This window comes from Gobius niger, assembly GCF_951799975.1.
Source record: "Gobius niger genome assembly, chromosome: 3".
Lineage (NCBI taxonomy): Eukaryota > Metazoa > Chordata > Actinopteri > Gobiiformes > Gobiidae > Gobius > Gobius niger.
Window position 1 is genome coordinate 20,809,265 of NC_136854.1, and position 16,739 is coordinate 20,826,003.

Here is a 16,739-nt window from a genome sequence, read left to right on the forward strand (position 1 = left end):
CAATATAGTCTAGGCAAGGCAAGTTTTATTTGTAGAGCAGAATTTATACACAAGACGATTCAAAGTGCTTCCCCATCAATGAGAGGAGTCCCAGGATCGACCCCTGGGGAACCCCACAGGTCATTTCAATTTTTTGTGAAACACAGTTTCCAGCACACGTGCATAATTAGACAAATATGGGTCACGTTTTTAAAGCGTAGCGCACAGCCCTTTGATCGCAGCGTGCTGCAGCGGAACCTTGGTACATTCTCTCTTCTCTCAGGATGGTTCCATTCACAGTGGGATAAATACAGCTCTCTGTCCTGTGTGAGAGCGTGAAAGGATGTAAATGCAAATAAAAGTTGTGAGGCTGCAGCATGATGGAGTTTTGGAGAAATTAGCACAAGCTGAGGGAGAATGCGAAAGGGAGAGGGCAGGCGCTCTTGGTGGTGCTGGTGAAAGCCAGACGTAGGAGCTGCATGTACCACATTAAGTACCAATGCGTTACGGCCCGGTACCGGTCCCTGGACCGGTGGTTTGGGCCCACTACTATTAGAGCTGCTCAATTATTGAAAAAAATATTTTGGCCATAATATAAATCACGATTATTCAAACGATTATTTGTTGCTATGCTGAATATTTTATGTTTTTTGAACAGTCATAAAACTACAAATGATTTCAAGAATGCCTCGATTAAGGAGAGGTCTCTGTTTCACACCCGCCCCCTGCTGGCCAGCCCTCACACCTGTGCAAGTAAACTGAGCAGCGCGACATCATCACACAGTGCAGTTTGTTTTGGAGCCATGGCACATGAAATGCGAAGGGAAAATAATCCCAGTGGCAGGAAATAATGTAATTATTTGCTTTAATGCTTTGTAAAAAAAGATTATGCTAATGTAATAATCGTTTAGCGTAATAATCGAAATCATAATCGAAATTCGATTAATTGCACAGCCCTAACTATAGTAATATTTTTCACTAAATCTTCCAGTATAAAATCATCAGTCCTATCTAGCTAAATTTGACACACAAGAAAACTGCATTGTTGTTGCTGTACAGAGCATGACAGGACTGGTCCCTGTGACTTTTCCCCGTTGTGACCGTGTTCATAGTCTAGAGATGGGCCATCCTGCTGATCAATACTCCCTGAGCTCCATTTTACATTCAGTACCTTCTGTTCAACTTGGACACACCGTAATCGACGTGATGCATGTCTACCACAAAACTAGATAATGTACAGTATATTTCAGGTTTATATGGAAGATCAGGCTCGGAACTACAGCGCACCTGTTGTAAATAGTAAATATGATAAATATACAGATTTCCTTTTTCAAATGAATTCATTTTTAATCATGAAACAACAGAGAATGGCTTCTGTATGAAAGCATTGCAGCACAGACGCCTGTTCCTTAAGTAATTCAGCACTGGCTCATTGGATCCTTGAGTTGTGTTTTGGAGGCTACAGCTGGGAGATTGTTGACAGCCCCAAGCTATCCTAGAAAGAACAGGGAGTAAATCATTCAGATGCAAAGAACAAAATGCTCCCACTTCACAGCTCAGATCCTCCCTGGCTGAATCCACAAGTAGAGCTGAATGTAGCAGGGAGTTTAGCTGCTCAACTGAAAAAATATGTCTATATATATTGTTTTCTTTTTCTCAGAAGGTCAGTATATACCTCTAGTGGAGAGCATATTCTTATTTCGATTTTTCTGACAATTATGTGATAAGACAAAACAAAAAAAATCCATAATCTTGGGAGAAGTCTAGAATAAAAAAACTAAAACAAGTTTGTGAAGGTCTAAGACACTGGATTTGTGACAATTTTAATCGCGAGCTTGTTGTCCTGTTTAAGTGACGAGAAAAAGTTGTGAATGTAACCAAATAATGTTTAGTGTCAATCGTTGATATAATATTTTTCTAATGTCTTTTTGAACATAAAAAGTCCATATTGCAGAAGTGAAGGAGACGTAGAACATAGAAAAAGGGAAGGAGAATTGTGGTTGGTAACATGTGGATGAAAATGCTGAATTGTTTTCCCTTTAAAACAACTTTGATAATAAATATGTAACGCAACGTGTAATGACGTAACAGAAAATAGTTATACCACTGTAGAATAAATAATCAAAGATGATGTTATGAATGAAAATATAACTACATATATAGCGACTTTTCCATTGCCTTATTTTCCATGTAGCCCAGAGTTTACAGAAGTAACGTAAACAATTTCCTTTAGGTTTCCTGCCCCCTGGTCCCAGTCGAAAACGGCTCTCCACTCCCAACACACAAATTTTATCGGAAGCTTAAACCACAGCACAAGGTTAATCAATGAGGTAGCTGGCTATAAATTAGGTTCAAGTGACAGGGGAATGTCCATACCTGTCTGAGTGGCTACTGATCTGTGATTGGTGACAGCAGGCGCGGCTCCCCGGTTGGTGCTGAATCATCAGGAGCAGCTGATTTAGTTACGGCAGCTGCGACAGGGCCAATCTATCAATTGATCCAGGGCGTATAACGCATTACCAGCTCGGGTCAAGGGAGCTGGGCGGAATATAGCCGTGTAGCCAGTAGCTCTGGCCATAGCCTGGAGGGCACAGACTGGGAGAAGTGGAGAGGATGGTTTAGGGTGTGGGATGCAGAAACACTAATCTCCCTGTTAGCTAAATGTGGCACATAAAACCAAACAGGCGCGTGGTCATTAGGCGCTGACTGGTGGCTGTCCTGCACACACAGTTCCTCAGGGAGGTGCCATCGAGGAGGCTCAATCAACAACAAACTGATTGATCACATACATGTTTCTGCTTTTTATTCCTATGTAAATATGTGGAGATATGGCACAGCAAATGTTCAAATGACTGTCTACACAAACAAAGATTAGGTACATTTGTTGCACATGATACAACCTATGATACCACAAGCCATAGTCTCTATCATTGTTAAAAGCAATGGAATAGATCTACAGTTGTTGTATGTTATAACACTCCCTAAAAAGTTAAGGCATTTATATGGTTTTGTATGAAATTGCAATGAAATAGAATTAATTATCTGAAAACTTTCTGAACCCACGATAATCTTTCATCACCTCCTACTTCACACATTACACAGATCTAACTTGTAACTGGCAGAACAAAGTGCAAAGAGAGACGTCATGTTAACTCGGATGGAATTGCACGGCAGTATGATGAAGAGGCCCCTGTCTTGGCTTTGGAAAAACGTGGAAAAGAAGGAGAGAAATAATAGAATGTGTAACGTAATACATGTACCGCCATTATGTATTCAAAATACGCATTTTGAGTATGGTATATTTAGAATATACCATATTTTCTGGACTATAAGTAGCTCCAGAGTATAAGACGCACCAGCCACAAAATACCTAGTGTAGAAAAAACAACGGGCTGAATAGGCGTACGGTATGCTAACGTAGCACATTGATGGTTAGCTACATGAAGCATAAACAACAAACTAAATAGGTGTCTGGATAATAACGTCACATAAACAGTACAGATAACTAATAGCATAAAGAACATACCAAGCTCGCGATCTCACTCCAAATCACTAAATCCATTGAAATCTTCATCCTCGATGTCACTTCTGAACAATCGCCTTGGCAACGACCTGTGCACGGAGGCGTAACTGCACCATTGACAAACCTCTCCTAACAGCATGTTTTTCAAGCTCTCATTTGCAAATGTATTTGCAAGTATTCAGTATTGAATACACTGTTAACGGTATACAGTACATGTAAAATGCACTGTATATTGAAAATGTATTTTTTACTCTGTGTTGATTTATTCATGCAGTAAACAGTGGACCAGCATATATTTAAGTGCACCTCGGCTGCTGTTGCCATTATGGTTACTGTAGTTAAAAACCCTTGAGGCTTTAAGTTATATTTTCAAATCTTCATTAAAAACATACCTAAAGTGGCGTTTTGTTTCAAGTCTTTTTTTTTTTATAGCTACATATAACTCAGTTTGTATAGGTATATGCATTGTTTTTAAAAGCCCAAATAAAGCATATTATAGAAACTTTAAAATGTCCTCATATATGTAAAAAGGACATGTTTTCAAATTATTATTTTTTTGTGGTCGATTTGACTGGCAGAAGTGCACCTGTAAATAAATGTGGAATTCTGATAATTTTGGAAATGTCCGTTTGTTTTTTTGAAGAATATGAAGTCTTGCAAGGTGATATTGGCATATTGACTTGTTTTCAAATCCATATTGGTAAAGTCGGAACATTGACTGGCAGGGTGAGGGTAGGAGGATGGAGTGATCAATTGTAAACCTCAGGGCTGTTGCCTGTCATAGCTGAAAACCTTATAAAACATAAAGGGTGTCATGGAACATGAGAATTTGAATACACTTTTCTTTGATACAATATTAGCGATTAGCGAGGCCACCATGGGAGAAATGTGGAAAGAGGAAAACAAAGACAAAACGCCAAAACCAATCGATACTCGTCGTGTCCCTCGCTGCTCTGTTGTGGTCCTCTGTCTGACACCCAAAGCTGTCCGAAGGGCACAGTCTGAACAATTGCATTGGTGACTTTACCTTAACATGGCTTCTAAAGGCTAATTGGGAGCATTGGAAGCCTTCAAGGAGAAACCCCCAACAGAAAATAACACTGACGTTTTACTGACAAAAAAAAATGCAGCGGATTTGTGAGCAGAAATTCAGAATATAAATGTTTTCAGGGGTAACACTGTTGGGAACAAGGTAGTTTTCTTTGCAATGTTGCCTGTCTACAGCACGACCACCATGTTCATTACATGAAGGCTGTCCTACTTTTCTTATCTCTCGGAATCCCAGATTGTAGGAACCCAGTTTTTTATAGATGAATCTCATGAATGAATGTTGTACGTGCTTTGTGTGTCTTTCAACATCTGTTTTTAGCATACGGTCTTTCAACACAAAAAAAAACAGTTGTGATTTAATACAAAAATGCTTTTTTAACAGCAAGCCACTATTAAGTATTTTCTTTTGGGAATTTAAGCCAGTTCAAAGTAAGAATAAAAATAAAACAATAAAAAAATTACAATATGTAATCAATATCCACTTGATTACATATATATTATTGACTTTGATTGCTTTGTTCTGATATTTTAACAATTGTTATCCCTTCATAGTCACTGAAGACTTGGCACACCGTTAAATATCCCAGGCCAGCAATAAATCATTGGGTCCCCACAGCGTCCCATGCCCTCCATCCCATCTGTCAGCACCTAATGTGCCACACGACAAGCTGCAATCCACTGTGCTCACTAAACAATGTGTCTTATCAAACCTCTGATACTGCTTCAATGGCATTGGTCTTCAACTCTAGGTGACTAGAAACTATTCCAAGGCCATTATTTTTTGCCACAAGCCAAGTCTTTTAAGCAAATAACTTATATGTCCACAACATATCTCTGTGTCGACTGTATCTGGCATTATAGTTTTTTGTTTGGCAATTCATATATACATAAGATGAAACATTTGTATATAGAAAATCTGTTTTATAGATATTTTAGATGCACCAGCCGTTATATTAGAACAGTTGGGATGTTTCCATTCATTCCGTCATCTCCTGACACTTTATTGTCAAATTTGGCTATGGAAGTTGTAACAATGTTCAGCTGTTACACTAATGAAGCTTATTCAAATGAAAAATTGAAATATTCCAATAAGAATTAATGTTCTTAGTTGTTGTCATAATTCACTTTATTAACTCTTGTCATGTTGGTTCCAAACAGAAACGATGTCAGACAGTTCTCTTTTTCTTTAGATGTTTTTGTTTACTTCTATCACAGGTTGCCCAATATTAGACTCAATCCAAGTCATTTTACCACTGTTAATCCCATTCTTTTCTTTTTGTCCTCATGCGTTCACCATTGGGACTTAATAAATCTCTAGTCTCTGTCGTGTAGCAGCGAGGCAATGCAATGCACCATAGTCCTCATTTACATTATCAATGCTCGGCTGCTAAGGAACAATCTCGTGGAGGTGGGAGTGAGCAGCCAGAACATGGCAATCTGGACGCCTCTGTGTCACCATTTTTGATTGAGGTGATCAGATAGATTAGACTGTAATTGGGTTTTTAGACCAAGGCATATTAGGAGATGAGATAGAATTATCCAGGAACGTATTAATGTAATAAAAAGCTCTCAGATCTGGAAGCCCTATTGCATTAGATCTCCACTCTCTCTCCTCCCGTCATCTGCCGCAAGGACTCGGGGCTTTGAGCTGCGTTAACATGATTGACATTGATAGCTGGATCAATGTATAGAACCAACCCTAATATTATTATGGGAGTAGACATGGAAGCAAAGACCTAGCTCTAACTGCATTAGCCGCTACATATGTTGAGGCTATAGATGCAGGGCTCCCTGTATTGGAAAATCAAGCATGCAGGCTACAGTCGGTGTGTGCCTGTGCATCTAAATGTCTCCGGGCTGTGGATGGATGCGTGCATGCGTCGCCATGACTAAGTGCATGCCATTGTGAGTGGCATATCCAGTTTGCTTTTGCCTTAAGTTGACATAATTGCTCTCTTCATCCATTTATAGCGGAGATGAGCACATGTTTTTATATGCTCATCGAGTGACTAAGTACGGACATCAATAACAAAGTACTAATTGGAATAAAAAGATCTTTATTGAGAGCTTCTTGGAGTTGTGAAGTGATACATCTCATTGACGTCTTTTTAGTGGGGGGAAAGTATGAACATGTCCAATGGAAGACAATCTGAGGACAGTTACCTTGCGATAAGAAAAAGTGAATATATTTCAGTTCAGTCCTAGTTGAACGGATGCTTTAACTATGTAGATGTATTTCAACAGTCTTCCTATTACAAGTTGCCATATCAGTAACCTGAAATAACCTGCTTAGCTTGAGACGGTAGCACCCAATCAATTTAAAGTTGTTTGAATTCATATACAGAAAAACAAGCGACACATTAATCACATTGATTTTTAGTCCGTGTCTCCTTTTTATGATATCGTTACTCTGCAACACAGGCTGATTTCATTACACCCCATGGATCCATATAACAAACGCAAACTCATCTTGGTCCCACTAATAAAGCTATTACTTAGATGTAGAAAGGATCTAAATGTTTTTTTATGGCTTCGAGATGATAATAATTACCTCCAACATTGGAGGAATATGAGTCTCCACTGTCACTGAAGATTGAGAAGCGACTAAGGGTTTCTTTGAACGGCTTCATAGCTCAGTGACCTTTAAAAGAAACTGGTTGTTGTTCTGTTAGATCATGTAGTCTATGGACGCACGATTCTGCCCTGTTCTTTTATAATACATTATTGATTTTACAAGCTTTATTACTCTATTTAAAGGGCAAAAAGCTATCTCTGCCACTGGAATGGATTGACATGAAAAATAACTTTTTTTTCCTTTTTTTCTCTGTTGCACTGAGCTTTTATGATTTTATGCAGAGCTTTGTTGTTTTTACGACTATCTAAATAAATGTATGCTAAATTGAAACGTCAGTGCCACTGGGTTAAATAAAGTAAACACACTTACCTGACTTTACCTTATTGCTACCTCTTAGGTTTTGCTCAGTGAAGATAAAGACCGTAAAGGAGAGCTCTTCAAGCAGTGGTGTGCTAGAACCTAATTTCAGCCCAAAGAGTTTTAGATTATGGACTGGCCCACATTAGTCAACACAACAAATTGATAGCGTCACCGTCAGTGGTTTAGCTCACACGCACATCCAAAGTAGGTAAAGCTGCGTGCTTGAGGATGCAATATTCCCACCAACACCACTAAAATGATCGCAGGTCGAGGTCTTCATTTAGTCCTTTTGGAGCTATTGTTTGCAAAGTGTACATCCAGAAGGCTCCCTTTTAAGCAAGCACAAGCTCCTACACATAATCTTGGCTGGCTGACACATACATCTGTCAGCATATCATGTTTTACAAATTTTGTCCAGTTTTACACATGGGTCGCTAATACCTTTCTTTTTCTTAACCTCAGCAAGGCAAGGCAACTTTATTTATACTGCGCATTTCGTACACAAGGCAACTCAATGCCCCTTTTTCTACTACTTTTTCCACTTGTGTGCCATTGTTTGTATTAGAGTGCTGAACGATTTTGCCAAAATATATTTTTTTCCCCAGAAAATATATATGTCGCTCCATTGCATCTGCGATTTGGAATCACGTTGTGTAATATTGCGGTAAAATGAGAGCAGAGAGAAGCTGCTAGATTTGACTCAACTTGGACCAGTGTGTTGAATGTCAAGTTCCCTGTTGTGTGATGCTTAAGTAGAACCTGTATGTTTTGTTTATGATTTCAGTACCTTGGTCATTATGTGATCAATTTACTGGAAAAATGTTTATGTAATTTTATTAATGTCCGTCAACTTTTGTGAACAGTTGCAGCTTATTGCTGAAGCCTGTATAGGCGTATAACAGTCCAAGTGTGAGAGTTACTGATTAATATTTTTTTCTGGTAGCTCTCAACTCTCAACTCTCCAGATTACGGCTGAGCAGGATCTCACAGTTGAGTTGACAAACATAATAAGCAGATACATTTTCCTTAAAGGGGCTGGAAGCAAGTTCGCCATTTTATACTCACTACTGCCACCTCAGGCCATATGTGTAACTGCACCTTCTATATTAAGCTCGTGCATGACGGCAATTCGGGCCGAAGTGACACATTTTTGAGTGACGGTACAGGATTTTAGAGGCAGTTGTGGTGAACAGGTCTGAGCTCATTCTACACATTAGGACATGGCTGGAACATGTAGGGGGAGGAAAATACTTAATTTTAACATTTTTAAACTCCTTATAGTCCCTTTAAAGGTACTAGACGGAGTTTAAAAATGTTAAACTTTTGTATTTTCCACCCCCTACTTGCTCCAGTAATGTATTAATGTGTAGAATGAGCCCAAACCTGTTCACCACAAAATCCTGCACTGTCAATCAAAAAGTTGTTAATTCGGATCCGAAGTGCTGTCATGCACGAGCTTAATATAGAAACTGCAGTTATGCGTAAGACCTGAGGTGGCAGCAGTGAGTATAACAATGTCAACTTCCATCTAGTCCCTTTTAACAAAGTTATCCATCTTTTTCTACTGAAATTATACAAATGTATAAATGCATTAAAATGGAAACGTTTCAGTATTGGCCTTTTGAAAATAAATGGAGGAGTTGGTATTTTGGTAAAAATTGGGTCTTTGACGTTAGGCTAAGAATAGATGTCCATGGGAGAAGAGCCTCATTTGTCAAAAGACACGAACTCTAAATTTGTGTTTAAGACCTGCTCCTTTGCCCGGGGAGGTTGCATTAATCAAATGCAGATATACACCTGTAATATAGGGGCAATGATAAATCCTACTGCTGCTTCTGCTACCATCTGCTAGTTCAGGGGACAGCGAATTTACATAAAGAATACAAATGTCATGCACAGAAACTACCACGGCTCTTTAAAAAGAACAATGCAGTTGCATCTATTGAAGGAGAAAAAGTGCTTCTCCAAATGTTTAGAGTTGCTGACTCCCATTTTTCAGTAACATGAGTCAAATCCATAAAGCATAAAGAAGTATAAAACTGACCGCGCTGTGAACTGCGCCGGCTCCTGACCACGACAGTTGCAGCAGCCTCTCACGCACAGTCGGGGCTGTTTGGCTGTGTGTGCTTGCTCCTTAAAAGTGCTCCTATCAGTCTGACTGGCTCTGACAAACACCGTTATGTTCTACCATAACCGCCTCTGCTTGGTTTTAGACATTAAATTCAATAATACACCTGTGAGCTAATAACTGAATTCCTTGTGCTGCCTCTAAGCACATCTCTGGTTTATACTCCCCCACAGGTTCCTGATCTGTACTTTCACCCGCTAACAAGTGCTCCGTTTCCCTCCTCTCCCGTTTTTGAAGTTGAGCATCTCAGGGGGACTCTAAAATGATGATGACCTAATTTGCATTAGAGGATTTGTATAGTGGACTAAAACGACGTTCCACCTTCGCCTGCCTATTTGATTGTAAGAGCCCTTTTTGTTCACAACTGACAGAAAAAAGTAGATCTATCACTCCTGGTAATCTATTATAGAAAACACAATCTCAATGGGCGCCGCCTGGGCGCCGCCATGTTTATTTCCCATACCGACTTTGAAGCTAAGCAGGGAAGTGCCTGGTTAGGACTGGGATGGGAGACCGTTCCTCGGAAGCTAAGCAGGGAAGGGCCTGGTTAGGACTGGGATGGGAGACCGTTTGGGAACACCAGGAAGCCTGGCGACAGTACTGAGTGCGTGGTTGGTGTTGGGGCCTGATGTGCGCAGACTGGTTGCCTGTCCATGAATAATGCACCAAATTGTTAGGCGACTTTGAGCGTCTGGAAAAGCGCTATATAAGACTAATGCAATATTACTCTTATTATTATTATTACATCCGCGGCCGGCCCCCACATGACGGTCCCACCGGCCGTGGGCATTGGCCACGGGTCCATATGGACCGCGGTGCTGCTGTCCGAGGACAACCCGGCGTCACAACAACGCGAGTGCACGAGATCTGACTGCCGTGCGTGTGCGCGCATCCAAACAGGGCGATGTGTGTGTGCGCGCGTGTGTGTGTGTTCGTGTGTGTGTATGTATGTGTGCCCGTGCATCCAAACAGGGCGATGTGTACGTGTGTGTGCGTGTGTGTATGTGTGTGCGTGCGTGCCCAAAACCTGCTCAAACACGAGCCTCTAATCAAACGCGCTGCTCCGACTGATTTATCCTCCGTGTGAGTAAAAGCGAAAATGAAACTACCACTTAACGAGCGCATGGCCTGCACTGCGTAGTTTTTTTTCTTTTCTTTTTTTCCTTGCTGCTGTACCATTTGTTTTCTATTTTGCTTTCACGTATTGTGAGCCCTGAGGTACATTTTATTCTAAAGCAGCTTTGAAAGCATTGCCAATTTTATTGTAAGGTTATAAATACTGTCTAACAACGATCATTAGGCTATTTCACTTCAAAACCAACTTATTACTTTTTTTATGGTACACTACCGTGATGCACCAAACCACAGGTCCTGCACCGTGAACCAAACCGTTAGAGCTGAACCCCTAATATTTATCCATAATTATTCCACTGTCTCTTGAATCCTGTTCCCCGAATTTAGCGAAAATATTGTCGTTGTAGTTTATAAGAAAGGAGCACGGGTGCATCAAACACTCCAATTGCAGTTTGTTTGAAATTTTTTCTGGCCTTCATTCTTTTACACATTTGTAGTGGCCATAGTTTTTGGAATGTGTTGGGAACCGCTGGTCTACAGCTGAACTGTGTGACGGGTTGGACATTTCTTTGTGATCACTCATAATCTCAGAATATCAAATGTGGAGACTAGCGACGGCCGGGTCTCAGCTAGTAAATGAATAAAGCAATACAATCAATAGTTGTCTAGTATCAAAAGGAAAACAATTGGTTCCTTTGATAATCTATTGGCAGTTTATTTCTCGCAAGAAATAAACTCTGCATCTGCTTGGTAATATTTCCATTATTTAGCGTTCTCCTTTGGCATGTCTATACATAGATGCAGTTAGATCCTGGCTGTGTCCATTATGGCGAGCTCGATTAGACCTTTAGTTCAATGCCCACTGTGCTTTTCTCCTTTCATCTCTGCAATGCATTTAGCAAGAGGATCCCACATAACGCAGAGTAATCATGTGTGATGAGCACAAATGGAGCATGTGGAAATCACACCACTAAAGTATGTGCGAATCAGCCGCCGGAAGCGCAAGGGTTTGCGTCGCTGTCACAGTTTAACCTTACAACAGCACAACCTTACACCACTGCACTGGGCCTCGCCACAAGCACAGCAAAGCTCTGCAGGCTGCTCAAAAACTGTGGCCACAAAGCAGAGAATCATTTTGTCTGTCTTGTCTTACAGTATTTTCCAGAAAGCATAAACCCTTGAAATTTTTTAATAACTAATGTCTTTTAAAATAGATACAAGTACAGTTATACACTGCCGTTTAAGTACAACACAATAAACATGAAAGGTGCTCATTTTCTGACAAATCTGACAAGAAATGTGGAGCAGCAAACAAAACCTCTATACGTGTAAAAATGTTCTCCCTATATGATAGTCTCATCAGACACATTTTTGCTGAAAACAAGAGAACACAAGATTTGAGATGTCCTGTCAAGTTTGATCAACCTTTGACAACAAACGTGTTATTGAACAATCCGCGTGAGCGCTGCAAATGGCTGGGAACACATTCACCATGATAAACGTCCTTCAGATTTACATGGCGTGGAAATCGGGTTTCCTCACTTGATTCCTTTTTCATGGCTGTCGCCTCTTTGTCCTCATGAACCATTGCAACAAGCTGTCCCAGTGATGTGTACATGCCACCGCTCATGCACGTACAGTGGCACATAAACTATTCTGCCCTGAAGCCATGCAGACCCTCAGCTCCACTGCGTATGGAGGAGATGGGATTAAGTCAAGCGTATAAGAGGACTCGTTTGCTCTGTGCATTTACATTTTATAGGATGGCATTGTATAGTTTTTATATCACGGGTCAAAGCACACAATGTATTGGAGATAAAACGCTCTAAAAGCAATACAAATAAAATTCAGAACAGACTTTATTGCATGCGTACTTATGCTTCTGTATTTGATGTTATAATTAGAAAGCAAACTCTTGTGCTATACCTGATCCGCCTTCAGCCAGAACATCCAGCGCAGAGAGCGAATTATAAAGAGTACACAAATCTCACCATAGCATTTTCAAAAACACACTTTTTCTGTACATGCCGCAAGGAAAAATTATCATAATACAAAATTGATGTCTTCTTCTTGTTCTTCGTGATCCGAACAGGCCATGCTTAACGTTGAGATGGACATTTGTGGATTAGTTGGAAATGGCTGTGAGAAATGTTACATTAGCCCCCAGTCCAACAGTCACCCAAACGGGGCTCGTCAAAAGCTTCGTTTGCTTATCTAATTAATTACTGTGCGTCATTAGCACAATGACGCATCACAGGAAAGCAGTTGTAAACTCAGGCATTTTTGGGTCTCTTTTTTAATCAAATGCATTTCCGTTTGCTCAGTGTGAGAATGAATAAGCCTTGCACAATTATAAGGGCTTAATTGTGCAAAGCGCGCATGGTTGAACAATATTTTATCACTTAAGTGTTAGTCATTATAGCGAGAGGCCAAGGCTTCTCTTGGGCATTCAAATTCTTTCTATTGACAAACTTGGAGAGGAACAGGGACTGACAGGAGTTTGTTCAATTAACGGTACATAATAGTGAAGATGAAGCACGAGAAAAAGGGAGGTTTTGGTGTGCATTCAAGAACGATGAAATAAAATTAAACAAACAACAACAAAAAGTTCTTGTTGCTGCCCTGTGATTGATTGAGATGCTGAAACAAAAAAAGTAGCCTTGAGTCTCATAGACATTAGATTATTTTGTGTTTGTGTTTTTTTTTTTTAAACCATGAATGCAGTGAAAGGCTGTACACACTGGATTCTTGATTTGTATGTGGATGATTGAGTAAATGATAAAACTTCTTCCCTGTTAGCTTTAGAAATCACTTGACAGCGCAACTGATTGTCCACGTTTTATCTTCAGAATGGGCTGCCCCGGACTCCACCAGCAGAATGGACCCCCGCGGTCTGTCAGTGTTGATTTGAGGTCATGGCTAGTTATTAACCCTTGCACTTGAAAGACTCTGTCACGAGTAAACAGCCTGGAGTAAATAATCATACCATGCTTGGCCTTATCACCTCCCTCCCAACCGCATAGGCTAACACCAGTGACCCGCAGGTTCCCCCACTTCTAACCAGACGTATAGTTATTGTTTTAAGATCAAACTTGCGGGGCTGGCCCTGCAGACGCCTCAAAGGTTATTTGTTAAAGTGTACACACATCCATAAATCATAAACCGTCCATTACAGCCCCTGTCCATGCCTCCGCTGACATTGGAAGCGCTGGTGACACTTTGAAACAGTCGTGTGTCCCACATGCCAGTCCAGCTAAGTGGATGAATCAGCGTTATGATGTGCAATCCTTAATAGATTTTCAGATGGCACAGGAAACCGATGTCCCACTTAGGGTCACTAAACTGTTAAACATTCACTGCTGGCAAATGTCATCAAGTAAAAGCACGTCAGAAGAGAATCCAAATATGATTACTTGGGACATGTTAATAATGTGAACAATGAGGTAAACATGCTTTGAATGGGAGCATCTTCAGGTCTATGTTACTTAACTTTGGAAGTCAATGCTGTTCCCTTTGGAAAAAATGCCTTGAATTACTATTTAATCTAGTTTGATAACAATGAGAAATATGTATATTTTTTATTGTTTCACTGTGTTGTTTTGGCCTCTTTAGATTGATTTGATTCTGGCTTTAAGGTTTTGGAAACGTACCTTATTATCATTTTGTGTTAAAATAAATTATGAAACAAGCATGTAATCTGTGGCAGCAAAAACACATTATTTATAGTGACCTTCATGAACACTTGGTTGCTGGGTATTTCCTCATTCTGATCATATATTCTGGCGCTGAGACATCCTCACCTGCTGTGTCCATAAGTTTATCATGTCGTGTGTGTGTTTACTAAATGCACCAGAGCACACAGGAGCAGGGAAGGCGCAGAGCCTGCTGAAGAGGAGGTGTGATGGTGCAAAGCAAATGTAGTGCAGCAGCAGCTCGAACTGATAAACAGGCCCATCTCAATTGTGCCCAGTCAGGCAGAGCAATGATAACTGGATCATAACCAGATAATCTGGCTCTGTTACAAATGACCCAGCTTTGTTTAGAGCCGCACAGGCCAAAATGGCTTTTTAGCTTTGGAGCAGCGTCTCTTAGTGCTTCCTCACCCAGGCCACGTATTATGTTAATTGGAGCACGGGCAACTTAATATTCCACAATAGCTGTCAAAACACTGATGAGCCACACTCTTAGATAAGGAGAACAATTTAGGCGGAATCAGTCGAGACAATCTGTGCTCTCTGCTCACGGATCTGTATCTTCTCTTTGAGCTCTTTGGCAGTTTGGCGGCAGCTGCCCACACGATAAAAGCATTTTGATGTTTCTGGTTGTGTACATATAATGGTAAATGTAGGCATTTTACAGGTTAGCAGATTGTTTGGGAATTCTTTCATGGCTTTGCTGAATTTGGACAATGACATTTACAATTACACTGGAAACGTTCAGACGGAGGAATGTAAAAGAATTAAAGGTAGCTAAGACTGAGAATATATGATATAAGAATGTGGACATACATACTAGGGCTGAACGATTTATCACATTTTCTATTTTATCGTGATATTACATAACGAGATTTCCAAATGAGGCACGAGATTTTGGTCCATGCCAGCTGATGGCCGAATGTGTGGATGAGTGAATGTGAATGGAGTGGCGAGAGACACCGACGTGCGCTTCGCCATGTGCCTCTGTACGCTTCCCCTGCTCTGCTCACAGAAGCGCTCCTTGTGTCATCAAAATACTAACCACTAACCTCCAACTGGACGTTTGTCTAAGTCCTACACAGAGATGAAGATTGTGTGCCGCTTGTATTGAGCATAGACTTGTTTAAAATGAGATAGGGAAGTTAGAACGGTTTCCTCATGGGTCCTAAATGGAGGCTTATGTTTGGGAATATTTATTTTAGTTTTATGCGACAAAAAGTTATTGGTTAATGAAAAGAAAAATGTAATTAAAATCTAAATTGCAATATTGATTTTTGACAAAATCGTTCAGCAATTAAAGACATTTCAAAGTCCTGTTTTGACGGAAATCTTGCAACGAACAACATTATGTTCTAATTCTGGCCATATCATAAAGAACAGATGTTCTTAATCAGCTCCTTATTGTTAAGAGGACACTTTTGGAGATACTCTTGGAGACTGAAGTCTAATTTGAAAGCCCAGCAGTGGATGTTCTTCCTGCAGCAGATGAGGAAACTTAAGCTGCCGACTAAGATGCTGGTGCAGTGCTACACGCCATCATCGAGTCCACCTCCTCCATCACCGTGTGGTACCCCGGCGTTACAGCTGCTGAGAGGTTGATTGGCTGTGAGCTCCCATCTCTGGAGGACCTGTCCAACTCCAGGACCCGGAGGCGCGTGGATCAGATCACAGCTGACCCTTCTCACCCTGGACAAGGACTATTCACCACTCTTCCCTCAGGCAGGAGGCTACGGTCCATACAGACCCATTACCTGCTGCCACATGAGCAGTTATTTTTCCTCCATCATCAGACTCAAGAACAAAAACAAGACCCAATAACTCAGTTGCAAACTCGTGGATGTAATCTGCTCTATGTCAACTCCACACTCATATCTGCTGCTAGCACTCAATGCACCTGTACATCTGTAAATGCATTCACGCTGTTGTTCTGTGTCAAATTGTTGTTGTCTTTATCATAGTTAAAATGTAATGTTCTTACGCATGCCTTTTTCGTCTTATAGTGTTGTAATTTAAAGTTTCAAGTTTTAAGTTTAAGTTTAAAGTTTTTATAGTTTATTATTTAACTAAGTTTTGTGTTATATGTTTTATGTTTCTTGTTGCACGATCGATGTGATGAAACTGGTGATTACCATGGCAGTAAAAACAATTCTGATTCGGATCAACTGTTGAATAGCTGATTATGCACTTATTTCTTTATGTAAATGTTCAAAATGAAGTGAATAAGTTATATTAAATTTTGTAAATAAATCTGTGAGGAAAGGGAAAGCAGATTCACTTCAGAGAGTAAGGTTTTTTATATAAAGGTGTGAATAACAGCCATTAGGAGTCCATAATAGTCCATTAGGGAGAAATTGT

General features: G+C 40.3%; 1 protein-coding gene across 1 annotated transcript in view; it reads left to right on the forward strand.

The window, feature by feature from the left end:
• Positions 1-16,739, forward strand: part of ctnna2 (catenin (cadherin-associated protein), alpha 2) — a 237,820-nt gene that overhangs the window by 43,569 nt on the left and 177,512 nt on the right. The window lies entirely within an intron of this gene.